This window comes from Brienomyrus brachyistius, unplaced genomic scaffold, assembly GCF_023856365.1.
Source record: "Brienomyrus brachyistius isolate T26 unplaced genomic scaffold, BBRACH_0.4 scaffold45, whole genome shotgun sequence".
In the NCBI taxonomy this organism is placed as follows: Eukaryota; Metazoa; Chordata; class Actinopteri; order Osteoglossiformes; family Mormyridae; genus Brienomyrus; species Brienomyrus brachyistius.
The window spans coordinates 1,590,409-1,603,059 of record NW_026042320.1 but is presented as its reverse complement, the minus strand read 5'-3'; the positions used below and the strand labels follow the sequence as shown (position 1 = coordinate 1,603,059).

The following is a 12,651-nucleotide window of genomic DNA, read 5'->3' as shown; positions in this document are numbered from 1 at the left end:
CTAGTATATTTCATGGCTTCACTGTATTTCCCACTGCAATGATCAGTTTCATCTAACTGCTGATGTTAAAGGCAGAGCTGAAATTTAGTTTAGTCATGACCTCAAAATTTAATTGAGTAGGTATTCTGTACAACCAGACAGAACTGCTGGTTGGGCTGGTCATCACCTGCGTTTTCTAAGTGAGGTCTAAATGTAAAGTTTCAAATTGCACAATATATATTAATCTGTTTTTAATGTTTTTACAAAATATTTTTTATGTGTTTGCATCTTATATTTTGTATAATGTGCTTGTACATTTGATTCTTCCTTGATTTCGGTGTAATGAAGTGTAACTAGTGAAAAAGAGAGAAGCTTTTGGGAAGCATTATTGAATTTATTGTCCAGAGTCACTTGGGTGACAATTAAGGTCAATATAAATCACCCATTACCCACTGTAATCCTTTGTATTCCCCCGCACACTCTGTTAACAAAATAAGAGGGTTGAAGTCAAATCAGGTTAAAAATGTAAATTTGATCCTCCGCCTATCGCGGAAGATGCGTTCCAGACCCATCAGCGATAGGTGAAAATCCACGATACAGAAAGACCATATAAATTATTTTTTAAGTTTAAGCCTTAAAATACCCCTCCCACATGCTTTAAACACATGTAAACTCATTAAAACAACACATATATCTGTTTGTCGGGCTAAGGATATGAGTGACATAATAATAATAATAATAATAATAATAAAAATAAAATAATAATATGTAATATATATATACACACACACAACTTTCTCTCTATATATGTAATGGAATATATAAAAATAGAAACATATATGGCTCTTACACATTCTTTTCATCCTTCTTCATGTAGCGTACTGTTGATTCATTCAAGCCATAATGGCGAACGCCGTCTGCATAACGCTTTCCTTCCCGAAGCACATCCAGAAGTTTTACCTTCTCCTGAATGGTCAACGTCTTCCATCGTAGGGCTTAGAACAAAACGAAAACAATCGGACCACAAACAATGTACGGGATACGCAGAGAATCGTGAGGCGTCGGAGAGAAATCTGTGATATAGTGGGGAAATCGCTGTAATGTGAAATCTGCCAATCCTGGTTTTCAGCACCATGGACAGAAACCTTTCGTTTATAGGGACCTATTATGCCCATTTTCACTGTTCATAATTGGATTTTTATCTTCTGCTAGAATAGATTCACCCTTTTAATAGGTGATATCCTAGAATCCAATATATTATTGCAGGGCTATTTTCATTTGATGTTAACCAAACGTGATATATTTATTTTTACTTTTGATATCTCGTCCTTTTCCTCTTATCTGATAAGAGCCGCTGTCCGCTGAGACAAGCTGGTGTGTTTTTACTGCTCATTGAAAAGTGGGTGGTGCGGACTTTGTGTATTACATCACACTCTGAGACAGTCACTGATTGGTGGGCTCGGAGGGGGCGGTGTGACCTGAAAATCATCCATCAATCAACCCAGGATGGGGGCCCAGCCCATCGCAGAGCACACTCACACACCATTCACTCACACATGCTCTCCTACGGGCAATTTAGCAAGTCCAATTAGCCTCAGCATGTTTTTGGAATGTGGGGGGAAACCGAAGTACCCAGAGGAAACCCCACGACGACATGGGGAGAACATGCAAACTCCGCACACGTGTGACCCATGCGGAGACTCGAACCTGGAACCCAGAGGTGTGAGGCGACAGTGCTAACCACTGTACCGCTCCTGAAAATCATGAACTATTTGAAGTATTGAAGTATGAAGTATTTTTGAAATCTTTATGAAATTTTTATATTTATTAAATCAAAACATTGGGCAGTATACATGCTATAGCTACTTATTAATGAATAAGCAATATAAAAAGATTCAATTTTGCTTTCACTACTTAAAGCGCCAGAACAACGTATTTGAAATATTCAACAACAATATCTCTTACCAGAAATCAGGAACAGGTTAAGAAAATCCACAGACTTCGTCGCGAGCAGTTTAATATACAAACTATTTCCCTCTACCCAACTCCACACACCTGCAGTATCACTGCGCAGCAGATATCGCCAGGGAGCTCGCGCTTGTGTCTAATGCGCAGTGATACGAGTAGTGTACTTCGTAGAAGCCCGACATTTCTACGGCTGATATTTCCAAACCTGAACAACTCCCAGCAGAACTTTGATGAATAGATAGCATTAAGGCCCCTCTAAAATATCTTTTCATAGTTTTGGGGTGAACCTACCATTTAAACGAAGTACATCGTGGTGCTCATGAATTTGAAAGCCTAGATGCCTCATCTCGCTTTTCCACAACGTGTCAGCAGCGCCACCATCTTGCAGCGATAATTAGACATAAACAAGCAACATGTCAGGGTGTAGATGGAAAGATCTTTTAGCCATAACTTCTTTACTAATTAACGCATTTATATCTTACAATTATGTAGAATAAATAAACAAGCCCACCACTACTGCCCCCCCAAATTTATGTAGTACTGCTCATAGTATTCTCAACAAAAACTAATGATGCTAGTATCCCGTCAGTATCACAGGATAGTAAACATGTTATGTATCTTATTTGACCGTACCGCAGATTTTTTTACCTGTGAAATGTGGTTCCCTGTTTTCTAGTTTTAACATTCCTCATGTTGTTGCAGTTTCGAAAATAGTCGGTTCACTAAGTCATATCTATGAATCCTCTATTTCACAATTACCGCGCCAACATCGCATATCGCCCAACGAGGCTCACAGGGTTTCAAATCTATGGTGGTGCTGCCTACGCTACTACCAGTCACATGACACAGGAGCTACCGAATACCCGCCAATCGGGAGCCGGCTAGATCAACCACGCCCACCCGTCACATAGAGAAGAGTGAGGCGAAAGAAGCGAATCAGTTTAAAAATGTCACCATCAACGCAGTGTTCAGTAGTCTGAAGATATTTTACTTTAAGCAAGGCACAAAATAAAGTTGTAGTATTTGTAATAAAATTTGAAGATTAGCCATCCCCAAGGAGCTGACAGGAAAGCCAGGTTTCAGTTAAATTGACACTTAACGAAGTAATCTGAGACCTGAGATATAACATTGGCAACGATGGTCATTTTTTTACAATCATAGATTTTAACATTGAGGACGTGTGTCTCATGTCATTTTCACATAGAGGGAGTTTAATTGTTTTTATCTGTGTCTGTGTGTCAACATATGTCTATTTAGTTATGTCACTCAAATGTATGATTAGTATCGACATTTCGGTAGACTACTATGTTGTAATAAAACTGCATGGTCCTCTGGGAGTTGGGCAATAGAACGGAATTGTAAAGTATCAATAAGAAACACTATTAATGAAGTAGCCGCCCTAACCTTTTACTTTGTATGAAGTGTGCATACAAAACACAAATAATGCAGTTGTACTGTTATGTATGTAATTTAAAAGGTATACTTGCCAGCAAAAGATTGAGTTAATAAAATTAAATGAAAAGTATTAAGACCCCTTGTCATTAATAGTATTATATACTTCTTAATTTTACAAAGACTTTTTTTTCTCTCATATATTTAAGTTTTTGAAATTGATAATCTGGAAAACTGCTGCCTGGGATCCACTATCCATTCTTGACTCTTGGAATAGGAATTGAAGTCGAATCAAACAGCCTTACAGCACCCTCTTGTGACATACAGTAATATGAATGAAGTGTCCCGTTTTAAGAGGCAGACTTTGAGGCCGAATTTAAGTTGGTCACAAATGTATTTTTCTTCTGCAGCTAGAAGCGTCGTCTGAGCCTGATTTTAACTGGCATGTCGGTGTGGGATTCTTGTAGTAGAAGTTATGTGAATTGCGGTACTCTGAAATTAAGTGATATGTGTATTAGAATCGTGAAGTGTCATCTTCCTTTTGTTTTAGGTTCACCCCGGGCATTTTTATGAACTGTATTGTAATATCAGACAGTGTGTCATGAATTTCTGAAGGGATGTTATATATGACCGTTTCTTGGATACGTCTCTTGTACAGTAGTTGCAGTTTGTCAGGACAAGACTGTTTGTCTAATCTGACATGGTGAACAAGTCCTGTGATTAAAGCATGTCTGCTGCTTAAAACATTGTGTTGTATGCTGAAGGTTTCTTGCTGGTACACGTTGAATTACCGTTCCATTAGAATATTCAAGTGTTATTTTTAAAATCATTTAATGAAATAGGTATTTATCTCATCATTGATGACTGTGGTCCACCTGTGTGGCAAGTAACCTGTCCCGGACAGAGGTTTCTTCAAGGCTTGTTGTAGGAACCCCATGGTGTAGCATTATGAGAAAGTATACAGGGAGTAGTACAAATGAGCAGTCGCCCTGCCCCTCTTTTACTCATTTTGGATGCTTAAATTACTAAATTGTGTTTTTAATGCTAATCTGTATGATTCTATGGTCTGAGTGAGTCTCCAGTTCTACATGAATGGTAAACCTAAAAACTCTACTTCTCTTAGCTTAATAATATTTTCTTTATTGAGTTGAATTAGTTTGTGTCTAATTTTCATTTTATTGATTTTCTGCACAGGGGCGGCATGGTGGTGCAGTGGTTAGCACTGTTGCCTCACACCTCTGGGACCCGGGTTCGAGTCTCCGCCTGGGTCACATGTGTGTGGCGTTTGCATGTTCTCCCCATGTTGTCGTGGGGTTTCCTCCGGGTACTCCGGTATCCCCCCACAGTCCAAAAACATGCTGAGGCTAACTGGAGTTGCTAAATTGCCCGTAGGTGTGCGTGTGAGAGTGAGTGGTGTATGAGTGTGCCCTGCGATGGGCTGGCCCCCCATCCTGGGTTGTTCCCTGCCTCATGCCCATTGCTTCTGGGATAGGCTCCGGACCCCCTGCGACCCAGTAGGATAAGTGGTTTGGGAAATGGATGGATGGATGGGATGATTTTCTGCACACTTGGATTATTTATTTGTCCCCCTTGTCTTTTGGACATCTTACTTTGAAAAACTTTCATGTTACGTCTTAAAATATTTGTGTAACTAAAAACTATGGTCAAGTTATATTACCATTCTTTAAAGTTTTTAATGTGTATTTGCATTTAATGTGTAAATGCAGCTTACTGGTTGCTATTAAATGTAATTAAATAATCATGTACACCTTCTTTAAAATAACAAGACTATATCCTAAATTCTTACACCCTTGCCTGATTCCACAGTTCCTACCCCCCACTTATGTGGCCCCCCTCCCACCCTTCCATGGCTTGTGAGATAAGGAAAGCACACTTCCCAACCTTTGGTTGTGCGCTTGTGCGCATGCTTGGGGTTTTGCTGTGTGTGTGTGTGTGTGTGTGTGTGTGTGTGTAGGTTGTTCATCTTGCGTCCAAAGTTAAGGTTATATTTTATACTACTTTAAAATAACACATTTTTGTTTGACTGTTTAACAAACACATCTAAAGTTTTTATACATTTAAACATTAACAAAAGCTGTTAATGTCTTTTCTTTAAAATTTACAAGTCTATTTTGTGTGGTTTTTCACAATAAGACTCATGAACGACTAAGTTAGTATGTTTTGGGGTCTGTATACACATCGCGGTCCTATACTTTCACAGACCTAAAGTTAAACTCTAAAGCCCCTGACCACTGGTGTGTGTGTGTGTGTGTGCTTGTGCACATGAGCATGAATATACATTTACTGAAAAAACATATTTATTAAAATAACTAAGACCTTATTCTTTAAAGTTTTTAATGTGTATTTGCAGCATGGTGCTAAATGCAGCTTACTGGTTCCTATTAAATATAATTAAATAATCATGTACACCTTCTTTAAAATAACAAGACTATATCCTAAATTCTTACACCCCTGCCTGATTCCACAGTTCCTACCCCACACTTATGTGGCCCCCTCCCACTCTTCCATGACTTGTGAGATAAGAAAAGCAGACTTCTGCCTGCCTGGTCGGTCATTTCTAGCCGTTCAAATACTCAAATACTGTTGCCTAAATGACTTATATCCCACTCATATTAATTTAAAATTTCGCTATAACAAAACAATCCTTATACATTTTAATAAAAAACGTGAACTATATATGTTTGGTGTTTTTTTGATTGAGCAAACTCTTTTGTGTTTTTGTGTGCGTGTCCGATACAACTGTAGTTTGTATCAACTTTTTTTTAGTTTGACCTCCGGGGTGTGTGTTTCTCCGCATGCGCGTGAATAAACATTTACTGAAAAACGTATCTATTAAAATAACTAAGACTTTATTCTGTCAAAGTTTTTAAAAATGTGTTTTGATGCATGTCACTAAATGCTGCTTAATAGTACCTAACCGGGGGTGCTCCCCCAGAGACAGTTGCTAGTCCATTTATTCTTTTAAAGACTACTGATTCCAATTTGGTGCCATATGCTTTTATCTTGTAGGCCGTAGGATAGCTCCATTTCTACCAGCTATAGGCCATGGTACGTCTGGGCTATTATGCTTAAATTCTTTATTAATTAGCGTTGGCTATGTGCTTTATAACACTGCTGATTTAGGTCTCTTGTAGATTTTCTCTTGACCGGTCAGCGCAGTCTCTCTCTTGTACATAGAAAAAAAACAGAGAATACCTATTATTAGAATGTTATTTTTTTATTTATTTAATTAATTAGCGTTTTTATCACACGAATAAAAGAAATAATATACTCACCAGGTAAGGCCTGGATGAACCTCTTTGGCTGGCAGGAAGGGTAAGACCTCGAAGATGCTTGTGCCTCTACCCTAGGAGGAAAAGGCACCCCCGCTCGCCGTAATATCAACCAGGTGCAGTCATATCGTTTCTCTATTAACCCATATCTGTACTGTCATGTATGAAAAACAGGATTTACCCAACTTGATGTATGGCCCGAGTCATTAGAGATGACCTTCAAAAGTATGGCTCCATACGCTGATGTAATACAATGCTTGCGTGTCTTTACTAGATTATTTAATTGCTATTAACCAGGTGCGCTCATATCGTGTCTCTATTAACCCATATCTGTACTTGTGCGAGGTCATATATGAAAAACAAAACTTCAAACAGATTTTATATATGGCCCAAGTTGTTAGAGACGGCCTTCAAAAGTGTGGCCCCATACGCTGATGTAATACAAACGCTTGCGTGAAGAAGAAACACACATACACTGTCAAAACTACCGCCAAGCGTTTTTATTGGACGACAGACCCTCCGCCTCCTCCTCTCATTCTTTGCTCCAACTTTATCATTTTCTCCCAGAGTCTCAGGCTCTCAGAGTTTCTCTCAGACTCGCGCAGCGGCACGGCTCTCAGCTCTCCGGCATCAGACTCGCGCAATGGCACGGCTCTCAGCTCTCCGGCATCGCTCTCTCCGAGGATTATCCAAAACCGTGGGGACCTTAGCGCAGTACCGCACCAGACACAGCGTTCTAAGTCCTTTGGTGATTCTCCAAAGCCTGGGACCTTACCACGGTTCCGCAACACCAGACACGCCGTACGCTCACGCTCCATCAGGTAACCCACCCCCGCTCAGCCCCGGCGGTGCCCGACAAAATAATAACTTATTAAAATAACACACACACTCATAAGCACTCTCCTCAATATAGCACTCTCCTCAATATAGCACTCTCCTCAATATAATTTAAAAATAAAATAATAATTAAATAATAATTTAAAATAAATAAATAATGTATAATAATAATAAATAATAATTTAAAATAATAAATAAATAAATAAATAAATAAATAAATCCAACTCCCGTGACGTCACATCGTACCACCACAACCAAGCCCCGCCTACACAAGCCCCGCCCACAAGTGACCTTTTGACCCGACCTGTCAATTTGATGGAAGCGGTATTACTCCTCTCTCTTCTGCGGCCTGTGTTTTCAATTTTTCATCAAAGTTCACCTTAGCTCAAAATGTGTTTTGATGAATGAGAATGTGTTTCAAGTTTTGCAAAAAGGGTGACTGAGATCTTCAAATTGTATCTAATTAGGTGAGCATGGTTTAAAGTTTTGCCAAAGTGATTGTTTCAATACATGGCTTTTGGCAATTGGCATGCAGTTTTGTTCCCAAAATGATTTCTAATATTTCAGCAATTCAGAAAAACTGTAAAATATTTCACTTATCTAAACAATATTTATCTCAAAGGCTTTTATTCAGCACAAACACAGCATCAATAATCTGAGATCATTTTGAATGTGATTATTCTATTTTTTTGTTAAAATCAACTTTAAACATACACTTTTCGAAACCTATTTTCAGTGGTGCTGACAAATTGTAAAACATCACATTATAAACATTTCTAGCCAAGACGTTTGAGCTCTGAAGCTTATAGACATAGGGGCTGGCTACACAAAGGTGAATGAGACATTCAAAGAATTGTGTGAGGTTTGATTACTAAAGTGTTACAACTTTGAAGTGACTTTGGAGTCACCAGACCTTTGCATACTGTCATTGGTCCATCAGTGTGGAATGTCTGTCACTGCTCCTCACACCAATCAGTTTGGAAAGGCAGTGTGAATTTTACAGTTTTTTTTTCAATTGCTAAGACAGATACTGCAATACTGAAGTTGCTTTCTCAAAACTCTTCACCACAACATTAGCTCATGTGAGCTAAACTGTTAAGCATTTTGCTTTGCTGTCATACAAAATGCAATCAATAACTAAATTCTTCAAAATTTATTCTTCAATTCATTTATCAGAGGCCATTTTGCACATAAGTACATACTGACCCTAAAACTGCTAGTAAAACAGTCAAAACTGAAATATATAATTTTACTAAATTACTATCAAGACCCTTTCTAAAATAGATTGTAAAAAACACATAAAATAAACAAATTATGTAAATTCACACAAGATCAAACAATGAATGCTGGATGCCAAGATATTTCTCCAGAGCAATGCCAAGTATGGATCATGTATGTGAAGAGACAGAGTAGAATCTATGGTACTGTCTTAGCAATTGAAAAAAAAACTGTAAGAAAACACACAATACTAGCCTTTTCACAGTTAATAACATGCAACAGATTAAACGTTGAAGTATAAAATGTGCAATCACATTATATTACAGGAATAATACAATACAATAAATGAATATTAGAACAACAAATTAGTTAGCTATTAGTTGCTGAGCTATTACAGTTCTCCTCAAATGAGCTTGATGGGCTGAATGGCCTCTTCTCGTTTATGCATTTCTTATGTTCTTATGTTTTTATATAAATTGTCACTCCTGATCAGGATGCCAAGCTTCAAAACAGTTGTGGGTTATGCTGAAAAGCCAGGTCTGTGCCTGGAACCCAACTAGTTTAAATGAACTAGAAATTATGCAAAGAAGAGTGGTCAAATATTCAGCCAGGCTTGCTAATGGCTACCAAAAGATTCTGGTTGATACCTGTTGTATGTAAACTTGTGACCACAACTAAAATGTGTTTTTGTAAAGAAAGCGCTATCTCATGGTAACAAGTGCAAGTGAATAGATGGGCGGGTTTAGACGAGAATTTAGGCTCACCCCCAGAAGGAGGGGGGTCAGTCCCTTTGGCTGGCTTTTGGCAGGCAACCGGCAGGCAGCCGGCTGGGAGGGGAAAATTCAAGCGGCTACATCTGTACCTGCGAGATGCCCAACGGGGATAAACTGATCTGGCTCTTTGACTACGATGAGGAGGAACTGCACATGTTTCAGATCGCCGTAGACGGCGCAGACCCCGCGAAAGACGACCCGCATCTACTGAGTTCCTCTGAAGATGAATGGGAAAACTTGAAGTCTATCAGCGTCCCGATGATGAAAGCGACCACCAACCCTGACAATCGGGGGAACATCTACAATTTGGCCATGCAGTTTAAAAATCCTGACGAAGGTAAAGATCAGAGGGTCTTTATAAAGTGGGACGCGACCGGGGAGCTGGGGGACAGAATGCTGAATATATGTCAGCGGCCTAAATGCGACTGTTTTGGGCTGAGAATACCGTTTGTGATTTGGATGCGGATGTTTGAAGAAAAGGGGGATTTCTTCCACACGCTGTTCAAGGATAGTCGGGGGCGTAAGGAGATGCAAGCGTTGAAAAAACTTGTAATGTAATATCCATGTCTGGGGTGAGCAAAAGATCGGAATGCTAGCAATGGGGAAGAACGGACAACCATTATCAAGTAGTGTAACATTTTACAGATGTTATACCAAATGTATGCATTTATCAAATGTGTTGTTCTTAATCTAACTTGAACATAGTTGTACATTGTTTATTTTTCAAACATGTTGCACAAATTATATAAATTTATCAAATGAAGTTTTTTTGGTAATATAACTTGACCATAATTTTTTAGTTACACAAATGTTTTAAGACGTAACATCAAAGTTTTTCAAAGTAAGATGTACAGATGTTTTAAAATATAACATGAAAGTTTTTCAAAGTAAGATGTACAAAAGACAAGGGGGGCAAATAAATAATCCAAGTGTGCAAAAAATCATCCCATCCATCCATCCATCCATCCATCCATCCATCCATCCATCCATCCATCCATCCATTTCCCAAACCACTTATCCTACTGGGTCACAGGGGGTCCGGAGCCTATCCCGGAAGCAATGGGCATGAGGCAGGGAACAACCCAGGATGGGGGGCCAGCCCATCGCAGGGCACACTCATACACCATTCACTCTCACACGCACACCTACGGGCAATTTAGCAACTCCAGTTAGCCTCAGCATGTTTTTGGACTGTGGGGGGATACCGGAGTACCCGGAGGAAACCCCACGACAACATGGGGAGAACATGCAAACTCCACACACATGTGACCCAGGCGGAGACTCGAACCCAGGTCCCAGAGGTGTGAGGCAACAGTGCTAACCACTGCACCACCATGCCGCCCCCGTGCAGAAAATCAATAAAATGAAAATTAGACACAAGCTAATTCAACTCAATAAAGAAAATATTATTAAGCTAAGAGAAGTAGAGTTTTTAGGTTTACTATTCATGTAGTACTGGAGACTCACTCAGACCATAGAATCATACAGATTAGCATTAAAGACACAATTTAGTAATTTAAGCATCCAAAATGAGTAAAAGAGGGGCAGGGCGACTGCTCATTTGTACTACTCCCTGTATACTTTCTCATAATGCTACACCATGGGGTTCCTACAACAGGCCTTGAAGAAACCTCTGTCTGGGACAGGTTACTTGTCACACAGGTGGACCACAGTCATCAATGATGAGATAAATACCTATTTCATTAAATGATTTTAAAAATAACACTTGAATATTCTAATGGAACGGTAATTCAACGTGTACCGGCAAGAAACCTTCAGCATACAACACAATGTTTTAAGCAGCAGACATGCTTTAATCACAGGACTTGTTCACCATGTCAGATTAGACAAACAGTCTTGTCCTGACAAACTGCAACTACTGTACAAGAGACGTATCCAAGAAACGGTCATATATAACATCCCTTCAGAAATTCATGACACACTGTCTGATATTACAATACAGTTCATAAAAATGCCCGGGGCGAACCTAAAACAAAAGGAAGATGACACTTCACGATTCTAATACACATATCACTTAATTTCAGAGTACCGCAATTCACATAACTTCTACTACAAGAATCCCACACCGACATGGCAGTTAAAATCAGGCTCAGACGACGCTTCTAGCTGCAGAAGAAAAATACATTTGTGACCAACTTAAATTCGGCCTCAACGTCTGCCTCTTAAAACGGGACACTTCATTCATATTACTGCATGTCACAAGAGGGTGCTGTAAGGCTGTTTGATTCGACTTCAATTCCTATTCCAAGAGTCAAGAATGGATAGTGGATCCCAGGCAGCAGTTTTCCAGATTATCAATTTCAAAAACTTAAATATATGAGAGAAAAAAAAGTCTTTGTAAAATTAAGAAGTATATAATACTATTAATGACAAGGGGTCTTAATACTTTTCATTTAATTTTATTAATTCAATCTTTTGCTGGCAAGTATACCTTTTAAATTACATACATAACAGTACAACTGCATTATTTGTGTTTTGTATGCACACTTCATACAAAGTAAAAGGTTAGGGCGGCTACTTCATTAATAGTGTTTCTTATTGATACTTTACAATTCCGTTCTATTGCCCAACTCCCAGAGGACCATGCAGTTTTATTACAACATAGTAGTCTACCGAAATGTCGATACTAATCATACATTTGAGTGACATAACTAAATAGACATATGTTGACACACAGACACAGATAAAAACAATTAAACTCCCTCTATGTGAAAATGACATGAGACACACGTCCTCAATGTTAAAATCTATGATTGTAAAAATGACCATCGTTGCCAATGTTATATCTCAGGTCTCAGATTACTTCGTCAAGTGTCAATTTAACTGAAAAAAAAAATCACAGAAAAAGGCAAGCTTATTTGCCGACATTTAGTAACCGACAAGCTGATTAAGGAGGACTAAACCTGTACCTGGCTTTCCTGTCAGCTCCTTGGGATGGCTAATCTTCAAATTTTATTACAAATACTACAACTTTATTTTGTGCCTTGCTTAAAGTAAAATATCTTCAGACTACTGAACACTGCGTTGATGGTGACATTTTTAAACTGATTCGCTTCTTTCGCCTCACTCTTCTCTATGTGACGGGTGGGCGTGGTTGATCTAGCCGGCTCCCGATTGGCGGGTATACGGTAGCTCCTGTGTCATGTGACTGGTAGTAGCGTAGGCAGCAC

At 39.0% G+C, this 12,651-nt stretch overlaps 1 long non-coding RNA gene and 1 pseudogene across 1 annotated transcript in view; both read right to left on the bottom strand.

Moving 5' to 3' along the window:
* LOC125723040 (cytohesin-1-like) overlaps positions 1-12,651 on the bottom strand; it is a 458,952-nt pseudogene that overhangs the window by 179,767 nt on the left and 266,534 nt on the right.
* The window catches only part of LOC125723095 (uncharacterized), a 43,537-nt gene continuing 35,418 nt past the window's right edge, over positions 4,533-12,651 (bottom strand). Inside the window, exon 3 of the long non-coding RNA XR_007386741.1 lies at positions 4,533-4,575. This is a non-coding gene — a long non-coding RNA (uncharacterized LOC125723095). The remainder of the gene's footprint in view (positions 4,576-12,651) is intronic.